The following is a 14,118-nucleotide window of genomic DNA, read 5'->3' as shown; positions in this document are numbered from 1 at the left end:
CCAGCGCATTTCAGTCTTTTGCTGCTGCTCCTTGCTGCTTCCGCATCTTTTTATATATATTTTGGGGTTTGTTTTAAATTATGTATTCCCTCCCCCCAACACAATTTCTTAGTATACATAAAGGCAACAGCACTTTTCCCTTCCATTTAAGCCCTGAAAGAGAATGTGCTACAACTGCACTAATGGACATGTTTTCTAGCGGAAGAGAGGGGATGCTGTGTAGAGGGAGAACAGATGGTCCAGATGCCTGTGGTCAAGGTGGAGAGGACAAATCTTTCCTGTCTCCTGCCCTTCCCTGCCATTCCCCAGCATTTGGCCAGTGTAGACTCCTCCTCCCCAAGAGCCTGAGAGCTGTGACCCCATGGTTTGACTGTGTGTGACAGAAAAAAAATGAACCACAGGAGCGGGTGATGAGGGCAGAGGAAATGGTGCTGCTGCTCCTTGCCCCCGGCCAGCCAGCGCCGTGCGTGCCCCAGCAGTCCCAGGCATTCCCAGCACAGCCCGTTCCCACTGGCTCCGCTGCACTGCTCTGCTATGGGATTTTTGTGTTCAATTGGTTTTGGCCACCTTCCAGAATTTCCCTCAGGAATGCAATGGGGAGGACGGAAATGGCAGTTTTTATCACTTCATATTTCAGCCCAAGTGGAATGAAATTTTAGCAGAGCAAAAACATGGTGGCTGAGCACCTCTGTAGCCTGAGGTACTGTCTGCTCACTGAACACCGCCATCATCCCACTATCTGAGTGTCAATGTTGTGAAGGGAAAAGACATAGGATAGTTTTGTGATGGGATGTGTTGCAAAGCCTGGAATAAATTTTTCATCACACACCCTCCTCTAATACATGCAGAAGAAGTCCAAAAGTATTTGGACATTAAGATTTTGGAAAGTTTTGAAAGCTCAGTCTAATAGAAATATCCCCAAATTTTGGAAACTTTTCAATTTCTATTCAGTATCTTGGCCTGACTCAGTTCTAATATGTTTGTTACTGCACAGGCATTAAATGTCCTGTTCTGTCTTCCACACTGAGCTCTCTCCCTAGCATAGTAGTGTTTTGCAGTCAGATTGCAGACCAATCCAACACACTGTTCACACTGCGGGATTATTTAGTCTTCCCCATCATACAAGACAGGGTGACAGTTACCAACTGTACTGGTGGCTTTTGTGATGAGCAAACTGAATGCTCTGAATTTGGCTGGAAACTTATAATTCATGGCACATAAATAAAGCCTGAACAACGTCAGATGTGAACACTCATTTTAAACGTCCCACTGCTTGGCACAGATTTCTCCTACATCCGTGTGAAGAAGTTGCTGCATGGCCCCAGGACCATGGAGGAGCTGGGACTGCAGCTGTGCTGCAGTCATCGTTTTGGAAAATTGCTGGATTTGAGGCTAAACTTACAAAGAATTTAGCAAAGTATGGAGAGGAGGAAACTTCAAGGTATCTGGCCAACCTTGGGAATGTCCCACTACGAAGAAACTCTTCAGACTGAGGTGTTGATGTTGAATTAAGTTGATTTTGTGCAGATTTACACTTTCCCAAAGAACTCAAGGAACAGCTGAGTAGTACCAACTACTTGTACTACCAGTAGTACCAGCTGAGGAGAGGGCAAGGAATGGGGGTTAGTCTGGAGTATCCTCATCCCTGCCCACAGACAGATGTGAATTGTGCAGCCAGCGTATACTAAAGGTTTTTTTTATACTAAAGGTTTTGTTTTCTCTCATCCAAGGCATCTCTCCTGACATTTTTCTTGCTTCATCCAGTTCTTATGGCTTATCATTTATATCAGCAGACTGTTCAGACTTATAAGAATGGAAGTGTAACAGAACCATGATTTGCACAAAATTATAGGTGATGCCATGGCATAAACCAGGAATTATCTCATTCACATCTAGGACAGGAGAATATACGTATAGGCTAGTATGCCTCTGTATCAAGTATGAAAAGCTTCTTGCCATAACATCACAATCTCTAGAATAACCCAGCTGATTTGATTTCTTCACTCCACAAGTGAAACCATATGGACAGGGACTTGATGAGAGTCATTCAAGGGGCTGATGTTATCCCAAAATGTGAATAACATCTCCTGGAGAACAGAAGGTAGAAGGATCAACACTTAATCGAATTCAGGATTTCATTTGCCTTGGACTAACAGCTAAGGAAACTAGTTTAATTTCTTCTGTGACAAAAGTGAGATAAATGATGTGTATACATGCATCAGGTAAAATATTTGATTGCTTACCTTCTTTGTCATCACTGGTCTTTAATCGCGTATTACGTAATGTTACACCCAACACAGATTACATTGAGGGGGAAAATCATCACCATGCAGCCTGCAAAAACTAGAAAGTAATTTGTCTGCAAGAGAAAGGATGCTTTTATCTGCACACTGTGTTCAGCATCATTTATCATCTGGGAGAATCATCCAGCAGCAGCAGAACAATGCTAAAGTTACAGCAGGCCAACTGTCTTCTTCGAGGCTCCTCTCCTGATAGCAGCCAAACCCTATGACTTTCGCAAGGCAAAGGCCAATAAGCAATGCTAAATCAGTCAGCCCAAATAGGTTTATAAGACTTTTAAAACTCTCAGGCACTGCTGTGGCAAAGTATGGTCTTTTCCAAGCTACCTGTGTGGCAGTGCTGTATTCAGAGACCTCTTGTACTTGCAGATTGAAGACAGATCTATTTAGTAACAACAAAAAAGAAAAAAAGAGAAAGGAGAAAAGAGAAAAGAGAAGGAGTAAAGAAGGTAAAGAAAAAGAAAAAGAAAAAGAAAAAGAAAAAGAAAAAGAAAAAGAAAAAGAAAAAGAAAAAGAAAAAGAAAAAGAAAAAGAAAAGAAAAGAAAAGAAAAAGAAAAAGAAAAAGAAAAAAGAGGAGTAAAAAAAAGGAGAAAGAAAAAGAAAAAAATGAAAGAGAAAGAGAAAAAGAAAAGAAAAAGAGAAAGAGAAAGAGAGAGAAAGAGAGAAGAAAAAGAAAAAGAAGAAAGAAAAAGAAAAAGAAAAAAGAAAAAGAAAAAAAGAAAAAAGAAAAAGAAAAAAGAGAAAGAGAAAAAATTAAAAAGAGAAAGAGAGAGAAGAAAAAGAAAAAAAGATAAAGAAAAAGAAAAAGAAAAAGAGAAAGAGAAAAAATAAAAGAAAAAGAGAAAGAAGAAGAAAAAGAGAAAAAGAAAAAAAAGAAACCCAAAGCCGAACTCTCCAAACAAATTATTTCCTACTGAAGAAACTTTTCTGGTCCTATGAAAACTAGCTACAGTTTGGCATGTTTTCTCAAACACAGCATGCAGAAGTGGTAATATTTTATGTTGTGATTATAGGATACTGTGGGCTGCAGCCATCTGCTGAGAGGGACGTTCTGCTCCCTGAACATCCTGGCTGTAATTTACACAATATTTGAGTTTCTGAGAGATACAGGGAGCTCTAATATGCTGTGGATAACCTTCAGCACTAACAGCACATAAAACATGGGAGAGCTGACTCGGGGGTGACAGTGGATTTTAGCACTTCAGGATTTTTCCGTGGGCACTGGAAAATGTTACAGCATGAATTAAACATGTAAAAGATTTCCCTGAAGCACATGCTGCCCCTATGGCAAATAGAAATCACAAGGGAGTGTCTCATGCAATAACATTATCTCCCCTTTCCTGAATTATAGTTGGGTTCAGCTTTCTATTATTGTAGATCTTTGGGGTGGGATTTTTATTTCTCTTTTTAAGCATTAAACTTTGCCCTAAATCCTCTCCTGTTGAAAACAATGGGCCCCCCAAACCCTCACTGCTTTAATGGCAGAAGAGCTCAGCCAGCACAGAGCGCTTCAGGAAATCCTTCCTCATGCGCCCAGTCCTGCACAATGGGTCAAATGTTCCATCCCTGTGTGAAGCCTGAATAAACAGGCATTGCACAAGGAATCACGGTGGGGATGCGAAGCCACTGTGCCAAGGGAAGGCATTAATGCTGCTGCAGCCACTCCGCATTAACTGCTACAGCTCAGGGACTGGGCCTGTTCCCAGGAACGCTCCTGGGGGAGCCTGCATCCCCCTTGCTGCTAGTTTGACTGACGTCCATGAAACTCTGTGAGTGGTGTCTGACGGGCCCAGGCTGGTCACGATGTGTTTCATACTTCCACATCCTCCTACCAATAACAGAGTTGGCATTCTCTGCACTCTCCTGGGGGATGGCTATTTATTTTAAAGTCAGTTTTGGTTCCCCAGCTGCAAATATTGATGCATGTTAATGTAAGTTAATAATGCAGTCATGAGATAGTCAAGTTCACGATCCTCAGGACAGTGAGAAGAGCGTGCAGCAAGCTCACTGCCCTGGACTTCAAGAGAGCAGACTTTGGCCTCTTCAGGAGCCTACTTAGTAAGGTTCCATGGGATATAGCCCTGGAGGGCAGGGGGGGTCCAAGACTGTTGGCTGATATTCAAGGATCACCTGCTCCAAGCTCAGGAGTGCTGCATCCCAACTAGAAGGAAGTGCAGCAGGAGGGCCAGGAGACCTCCTTGGATGGATAAGGAGCTGCTGAGGAAACTTCGAGGGAAAAAAGGAGGCTTATAAAAGGAGGGAGCAAGGACAGGTGGCCTGGGAAGAATACAGGGATGTTGTCTGGGAAGCTAGGGTCCAGGTTTGGAAAGCTAAGGCCCAGTTAGAATTGAACTTAGCTGGGGATGTTAAGGATAACAGGAAGGGATTCTACAGGTACATTGCAAATAAAAGACAGACTAGGGACAACATGGGCCCTGTCTGGAAGCTATCCGGAGAACTGGCTGCCCTGGATTTGGAGAAGGCTGAGGTTCTGAATGACTTCTTTGCCTCGGTCTTCACTGGCAAAGGCTCTGACTGCACCACCCAAGTCTTGGAAAGCAGACACTGGGACTGTGAGAATGAAGACCTTGGGCCCACTGTAGGAGAGGATCTGGTTTGAGACCATCTTAAAAATCTGAACATACACAAGTCCATGGGACCTGATGGAATCCATCTGCGGGTCCTGAAGGAGCTGGCAAATGAAGTTGCTAAGACACTGGCCATCGTATTTGAAAAATCATGGCAGTCAGGTGAAGTTCCCAATGACTGGTAAAAGGGAAATATAACCCCCATTTTCAAGAAGGGGAAAATGGATGACTCAGGGAATTACAGACCAGTCAGTCTCACCTCTATGCCTGGAAAAATCTTGGAGCACATTCTCCTGGAAGGCATGCTAAGGCACAGGAAAAACAACAAGGTGCTTGGTGACAGCCAGCATGGCTTCACTAAGGGGAAATCCTGCCTGACCAATTTAGTGGCCTTCTATGATGGGGCTGCGTAACTGATGGACAGGGGTAGAGAGGTTGACATCATCTACCTGGACTTGTGCAAAGCATTTGACACTGTCCCACATGACATCCTTGTCTCTAAATTGGAGAGACATCGATTTGATGGATGGACCACTCGGTGGATAAAGAACTGACTGGATGGCTGCAAGCAAAGAGTTGTGGTCAATGGCTCAATGTCCGGCTGGAGATCAGTAATGAGTGGTGTCCCTCAGGGATCGGTGTTGGGACCGGTCTTGTTCAACATCTTTGTTGGTGACATGGACAGTGGGATTGAGTACGCTCTCAGCAAGTTTGCCGATGACACCAAGCCGTGTGGTTTGGTTGATACGCTGGAGGGAAGGAATGCCATCCAGAGGGACCCTGACATGCTTGTGAGGTGGGCTGATGCCAGCCTTATGAAGTTTAACCATGATAAGTGTAAGGTCCTACACCTGGGTCGGAGCAATCCCAGGCACAGCTACAGACTGGGCAGAGAAGAGATTCAGAACGGCCCTGTGGAGAAGGACTTGGGGGTGCTGGTCGATGAGAAAATGAACATGAGCCAGCTTCAGTGTGCACTCGCAGCCCAGAAAGCCAAGCGTATCCTGGACTGCATCAAAAGGAGTGTGACCAGCAGGTCGAAGGAGGTGATCCTGCCCCTCTACTCTGCTCTCGTGAGACCTCACTTGGAGTATTGTGTGCAGTTCTGGTGTCCTCAACATAAAAAGGACATGGAACTGTTGGAACAAATCAGAGGAGGGCCACGAGGATGATCAGGGGACTGGAGCACCTCCCGTATGAAGACAGGCTGAGAAAGTCGGGGCTGTTCAGCCTGGAGAAGAGAAGGCTGCGTGGAGACCTCAATAGCAGCCTTCCAGTATCTGAAGGGGCCTATAGGGATGCTGAAGAAGAACTCTTCATTAGGGACTGTAGTGATAGGACAAGGGGCAATGGATTAAAACTTAAACAGGGAAAGTTTAGACTGGACATAAGGAAGAAGTTCTTTACTGTAAGGGTGGTGAGGCACTGGAATGGGCTGCCCAAGGATTTCTGAACGTTCCATCCCTGGCGGTGTTCAAGGCCAGGTTAGACAGATCATTGGGTGGGATGGTTTAGTGAGAGGTGTCCCTGCCCATGCAGGGAGGTTGGGACTAGATGATCTTAAGGTCCTTTCCAGCCCTAACTATTCTATGATTCTGTGATTTTTTCAAAATCAACCCATTTGATTCATTAATGAAAGAATACCAAGGCCTTAAATCATTACATAAGACCTTCAGAAGCAGAAAAATTTACTGTTGGTTTGAAATAGCTGACAAAACCAAACTTATTACTTAAAGACAAACTAATCTTGGAGATAAGACTAGGGTGAAGGCATGGAGAACTAAATACAGGCTTAAGAGCCTTGAGCCTATGCCTATAGCACCCCAGCCAGAAAACTAAGCTCATATTGAGTGAAGAGTGTTAATTTTCTGCTAACACACACTTTTACATCATTGCTTCTTCTTTGTCTTGAATGTTCCTGGTGTGGTTCATCAGTGCTTTGCCCTGATTTTCAGAATGTGTTTCCATAGGTCAAAAGGAATAAATAGCTTTCTCTTTTGTATTAGGTAAACAAGCATAGTAAATGGACTCTCGCAGTTTGCATTAGTTGAGGATCTGTCCCGTCATCTTCAATGCCAAGATAGCTGAGCATTTCCTATAATCCTTCTGTTGAAATGGCTACAGCAAAGGCATAAAATGTTTTCTTCAGACAGCCCTGTGAATACCATGCTCATTTAAGAGGTATGTAAAGAAGACATCACCGTGGGATGTGTCCCCTCTGGTAGCTATCAATGCACAGCATATACTTTTGATGAGGTTAGATAACAAGCATCACGTGGAGAGAGGAGTACCATGCACACACAACCTTCTGAATGTGTGTCAGCAATAAAATGAGAACTACAAAGGCAAGCAGTAGCTGCCCACTGTAGGATGTCTCATCAAGTTCAGCTGTGCAACACAAGCTGAACACTCTGCAGTTTGATTTAAAAGAACATCCTAAAACAGAAAGCCCCCATACACTGCTCTGAAGGATTAGCACAGGATATAGCTTTATTCATAGAGCCCTTTTTAGTTTTGAAAAAGGAGCTTCTTACATCAAAAATAGAGAATTCTTTCATGTTACTGTCAGCTCCTAAACATAAAACTGCATTATTACCACTGACAGCAAGACAGGTGTTAACAGCTGGAGAGAAAACAAATGTAGAGTGCTGTGGCAAAATTTGAGGAGAAACAGATGTGTGAGCTACTTTGTCTTTGATATTTATTTTAATAGTGATTCTCAAATGTGTTTAATATTTATGCAGCTACAGTCTCAGCTTTCACCGGCATACTAGAGCCAGCGCAGTGCGCTATTCACCTCTGCCACCACTTCTTTTCTCTTCCTCTATTCCAACCCTCACAGAACAGCATCTGCAAACCTCTCAGGAAATGCCATTTTATTCCTCCTCCCCTCCCCCACTATAAAATGGATAGAGTTTTTTAGCTGTGGGAGTTCAGTGTGATTAGTATGCTAATACGGGAGAGAGAAAAGGAAATGGAGATGAGAGATATGGCCCTTTAGTGAAGAAAAGCAGGAACAACTGAAAGGAGGATCTCTGCTAATCAATTAACCTACAATGGACCTAATGCCATAAGAAGCTATTGTGCATAAAGGGACAAAATTCTCGGTGACAGATGGCACTTGGGCTCATGATATTACGGGGTTACTGCTCAAGAGCTTGTTTACCTCCCGTACAGGGGTAAGCAATAAAGCAATAAAATTGCTTATTTATTTTAAAGAGAGAAGTTGAAATGCTTATTTACCAAATCAATCAAGGTTTACTAAGGCAGAACAGCCACAATCCTAAAGCCCTAAAATGCTGGATACTTCACTGATTTCAAATAGCAATTATCTATTGCAGTTTCTTCAACCCGCTTTGACTGCATAGACATTTAATTTGCAAATTTTGATCAAAATTGTCATTTTTTTAATTGCCTATTTCACCAATTTGAATTTTAAAACAAACGATTAACTAGAAACTCATTTTTACTTGCCTTGGGCAAGCCTGGAAAATATTTGTCAAGACCTAAGCCTGTCTGCTTAGCATTTGAGTTGAGAAATGCACAAGTGCCTTCAAGTCAACATTAGCCGTGACAGAAGCAAGACTATTATTTAACAGTAGCTGAAAATGTCAGAAACAAGCGGTGTCTGGCATTTTGACAAGATGTCGTGGAAAAGAAACCACTTTTTTTCCACCCAACACTCCGTTAACTGTAGAGCAAAACTGCACAATTATCCTGACTATGGCTTTGGAGGGACCCTTTGAACTGCCGGGGATGGAGGAGAGCAGGTGGGTCACCATCTTCTGCTCACAGGTGCCTTCAAGGTCTGACTATGGGACAGATGCTCTGCTTCAAACTCATGCTCTGCTTCCAGGAATGGAGACAGCATCGTCCAACAACTCATGTCAGGCCTCAGGCACATCAGCTTGATGAAGACATCCCGAAAGCTAAGGACATAATGTAAATATTTAGAGGTATATGTTCTAGATGTTAACTGGCTGTCAGAATAAAATGCAGGCAGTTTTAAAATACAGGTATTTTTAAAATGTAGGTATTGTGCCTGGGCATTAATCAGCCTTTTTTACATTAGAATTTAAAACAAAGCATCAGCACAGGCAACTAAAACCAGTACTGTGATGAAGAGAAGACTGATATTGAAGAAGCGCAGGGAAAATGGTATCTAAAATCATCTCAGGGAAACAGTGCAACAGGCGGCAAGATAGTGTTTTCAAGAATTTTAGATAGCAGAATGAATAGGCCTTGATAATTTAAGAGATGCCAAACTGATGAACATATTCATCTTTGCTGCACACACTGGACACTCTGCAGCATTCACCTGAGCTCAAGCAGAACAACTTTCTAGCAGCTTTTCCTACCCATTAAGTCCCTTTAACATCAGTCAGCATTAGGTGGGGTATCAAATCCCATTAAGATTTGCCTATACAAGTGTCAGTTGTCTGTTTATGTCCTTCCTCAGCAAAACATTGGTATGCGCCTCATGGCAGCTGTGCAAGAAAGATATCACAAGATGTGCTGCAAGGTTCCTTTTCCTAGGTTGTACCCCTTAGTAATATGACGTGTAGCAGCTACACCACCAATCTTACCACATCTCTCTCGAGTTACTGCGATCTCAGTCACTGTGACCTTAGAAATCACAAACTGTCAAAGCCTGACAGTTCATCAAAGCCCAAAACATTCCATGAAAAGCTGATGCAGATTGTGCCAGAAAGCACATACTGTCCCCCACAGCTTTGAAACTTCCCTGATGGAATAGTTGGGGGTTTCTGGTAACCACTGACTCCCTTTCCTGTGGCACAGTATCTCTGGTGCCTTGCTTTTATGACCAGTGGAAGGTAGGAGGAGCTAAAACTGCTGTCAAGAAGAGGCCTTCCCTTTGCACTGATCTGTATGTTGGTGCTGTGAAGGAAAGGAGGGGACTGGGGAACTCCTCCAGCTTCAACTAAACTTACCTTATTTCCTGGGAGCAGATTAAGGGACCACATTTGTCAAGCCACAGGCTGCAGAAAAACTGCAGACAACTTCGTCTATCAGTGAGCTGATCCAGAACGGTGAAACCCCGTGGTTTTCAAGTTCCAAGAATCACACCAAGTCTTGGAATTCAAACAAGCACCTTAAAGTGGTACACGTGCATCTGAAAAAACAACTCTTCCTTTCACCTTCAAGTACACTCCCATGGAGGTTAAGGTTTGAATGCAAATACAACTTGTGATATCCCAGTCTGTCCTTTGGTACTTAAAGGTGATTCTCCTTCATAAATCTACATCTAAAAAAAGCCAAAAAGGCAGTGTGTGTGGACTATACAAATACCACTGGTATTTGTCTTAGTGCTGGGCATTTTGACCTGACATCTAAACTGAACTCCCTTTTGTATCTAGACAGCTTATCAAGTGACCCTTACCTTGCTGCACTTCGCTGTTCCAGAGTTCATTCTCTGGACCAGTGCATCAAACAAGGTCTGCAAAACAAACCTGAAAAAAATGTTTACAGGAATTCTACGTGTCTCACTATCAGCTTAATTATTTCTTAACACTGCATTCCCACATTTATTACTTACATAATACTACATGTCTATCATTTCTTATACCACTTATCACCATAATAGATACATTAATACACCAATTCATGTCCTTGAAACATCAGTCTTCAAGATCTTTCAATTCAACTTCTTCAAGCCACTTACCCAGCTGTATTTTTCCTTCTTAAACTGATTGGAGGAAACTGGTTGGTAAGAGGAGTCTGAAACCACACAAAGCAGTATTATTTCTTTTCCCCTGGTTTAATCAGAACAGGCAAAAGTCCAACACAAACCCTCAGCTCAATTTCCTACAAGTGAAGTACTGGGCAAAAAATAAAAATAAAAAAAATAAAGCAAGATCGTGGCACGCATTTATGACAACAAGCTCATCAACAGCCACTGTTTTGCATTTGCATCATTATTAATCTGATATGCCAGATCTGATTCTTGTAAGTCAGTCTTCCTCAAGAGCTGATACACTATAAAAAAAGCACACATTGTAAATCACAGAATGATGACAGTTTTCATCAGTGGTGAAAGAGAAGAGAGAAAGGCAGATTCTGCAGTGTGCCACTTTTACTTGTTGCACAATTTGGATTTTTGTGACCTGTATCACATTAGAAAAGAAGCGAGGTCTAAACAATTTCATCCCTTTCAAACACTGCGGGCCAAATTCGCAACCAGCATAAAATGCTGCATAACCACTGAAATAGATAGAGCTACGCCAGTTCAACTGAGAACTTGGCTTTGCATGTCAGTTCATTCAGCAATAATTGCACTTGACATGCAGCACAGAACAAGCATTTGTTTTTAAAAAGAAAACAGTGGAGTCTTTGAGTGCAAACCCAGCCTATACATAGTCCCAGTTCCAGGAACAGGATTAACTGTCCTTAGCTCAGGCTCCTATGTATTTGTGCAAAGGAAGAGTTAAGGAGGAGGAAAAAAAAACATATTCTTCCCTCTTTGGCACACTGTTGGCAGGTCTCACCACTTGAGAGAAGAAATGACAGTGTAGAGGGGGGCAACTCTGCTTTTTGTTAGACTCTGAAACTGACATATGCATTTAAGTGCCCCTACAGGGACTTGCACCCCTGCCTGAACACCACAAAGTCACTTCCCCCACCTTTTCCTCACCATTACCAGCCACAGTGCCCAGGGCCAGATCATCAGTTTCTCACAAAGTTCAAAAGAACTGTGTCAATCTCAGCAAGAACTTGCTAAAGCCATTTTCCCATGGTGGCATAGCCAGGCTTACCCTGGGCATCCCTATTCACTGAAAAAACATCTGACACAGCTGGGTTAGAGGAAAACAGATGAGTCAAAACACATTCTGGTGATCCTGGCCAAGAAAGTGGTGCCTTTGTAGAACAGGGAAGAAGATCAGAACAAGTCAATACAAACGCACTGCATCTGTAGGGCTCCCTTTCCCCTCTCACTTTGAAACCCAGGATGAAATCAATATGATCACATATTGTCTTTTTGTGTCTTGCAACATTATGCAAAATGTTAGAGCTTCTCCTTGCATAATTTCTATCCTGTGAATCAAGTTGCAATCCTATTCATCACAGCTTGCTTTAGTTTATACATTTTCCCTGAGTAATGGCATGAAACAAATTTTGCTTTGAGGTTTGACTGCCAAGCAGTATTAAATATCTGAAGTATTGGTTTATCTCACATAGCACAAGGCATACAGTGAACTATCAGGGGACAGAAATAGCAGAATTATACTGTGAATTCAGACAGCAACATATTTATAAATACAGATTTCCTTTCAACAAGTATTTTGCCGTATTTGGTTGAAAGGTAAAATTTCAGGATTTCTACCAACATAAAGCAAGCCTTATGGCTGTACCTTTGGACTTTGCCTTTGCGAATACTCTGCAACATGAGCACATACCCCTGCGCAACTACAGTACGCTCCCTGCACTGAGGTTTTTAAGTGCAAAAGTCAAGAACTGCTGCCAGTACAGGAAGCAAACCCTATGAGCTTCAATCTGGGCATGTTTCAGGTTGTGGGTCTGATGCTGATGTACCTGGGGCACTGGACACCTCTGACCTCTCAACTGGCTTGGCCTGGGGAAACTTTGCAGCAACCCTCCCACTTTATATTCTTTCTTATTTGCACAAATTGTTTTGTATCTGATATAGTGCTAAAAAACAACCAAATGTGAAAGTGTAACAGGAGCTGCTAAACTTCTGCACTCAGAAATTAAGAGTAAGAAAGGAAAAGATCAAAAAAATGCAAAATTACATTTCAACCTGGATTTTGGTTTCAATCAGATCAAGAAATGATCCCTACTTCTTCCCCCAGCACAGCTTTCAAGCATTCAAAGTACAAACTCCCAGTGTGTTGCCTGAAAAGCCCAGGCATGAAGTTTACCCTTTAATTTGAGGCTTTGTCATTTGACTGGGGGGAAGTAATCAGGACAAAGCCCTGGACCATGCTACTCAAAACATGACAACAGTCACACCAAAAATCCAAGCTGGCTGCACGAAGCAATTAAAGTACTGTTTACTATTCCATGACAGTTAACATGTTGGACTGACCTTTCATTTACTGTTTAGTACTGAACATTAAGCTGCAAAATTACTCATGCTTTGCATTTAGTACTGGCATCAAAACTAACCACATTGGATAGCTATTCCCACAGTGAGACACACATTCCCTCTGCCCAGCTGTGCGCATACTTTTATAGGCCTTGTATTTGATATTTAACATCACTTTCACAGATTATATTCATCCCTTAGTATTAAAAATTATTGGTTCCAAAACGTAAAAAGCATATGTAAAACGTCAGGGTGACACAGCTGGTAAAATTATGTGCCTTCCTTCCATGCTGGGAGAGATAAAAAGAGAAGGCTGGTGTATGCCCACAGGTCCCCACGGCAGCTCCCAGCCAGATGGCAAGTACAGAAGCTACGGCAGAAAAGTTTCTTTGTTTGCTCTCTTTCTAGCTTCTTACAGCAGCCATGTTATGGAGGCACAAAATGTGTTTCACAAGAGCCTGGCAGACCAGCAGTTGGAATATTCTCTCTGAAATGGGCATGTTTCCATTCGACACCCTCAGGCTGAACTTGGGCAGTAAAGACCTGGAGTTTCCATTCCCTGGGGTGATGCTCTCATGGAGAGGCTATAGATGAAAGGGAGAGATTAAGATTCCAGCAAAGCACCTTTGCCAGCATGCTTTTGACTGACCTTAGTGCCATGGCTAGTTAAAATTATGGTTATTTCTATCCTTGGCTGTGATTTGCCTGGCCAGACACTTGGCATGCTCAGGACACTGCATTTTGACAGCGGAGCTAGGATTTTTGGGTCACGGGTTGCCAACACAAACCCAGGTCTTTTCCTTTCACCTCGTCCTCTTTCCAACTTTCACTCATAGTGCTGTCCTGCTGTGGGTACTGCATCTCAAATACCGGAGGCTTTTTCATTACACATTTCTAAACCTCTTATTTGTTACATTGTTTTTGAAACAGAGTCATAGGCACTATGAATGGACAGTCTGTGAATACCAGAATAATACTCAGTTTGTATCCAGACCAGAACATTAATAAATACAAATATATTAAGGGATTCCCTGCCATTTATAGGGTTTTTTCATATTCATAGTGGCTATTTATATCTAAATCTCTATTTTCTGTACTGTGATGGAAGTTATCTTGCATATTCTCCTCCAGTTCAAATATTCTCATTGCAGATTCAAAAGGGCA

This window comes from Lathamus discolor, chromosome 3 (assembly GCF_037157495.1).
Source record: "Lathamus discolor isolate bLatDis1 chromosome 3, bLatDis1.hap1, whole genome shotgun sequence".
Taxonomy (NCBI): domain Eukaryota; kingdom Metazoa; phylum Chordata; class Aves; order Psittaciformes; family Psittacidae; genus Lathamus; species Lathamus discolor.
Note: the sequence above shows the minus strand (reverse complement) of the source record.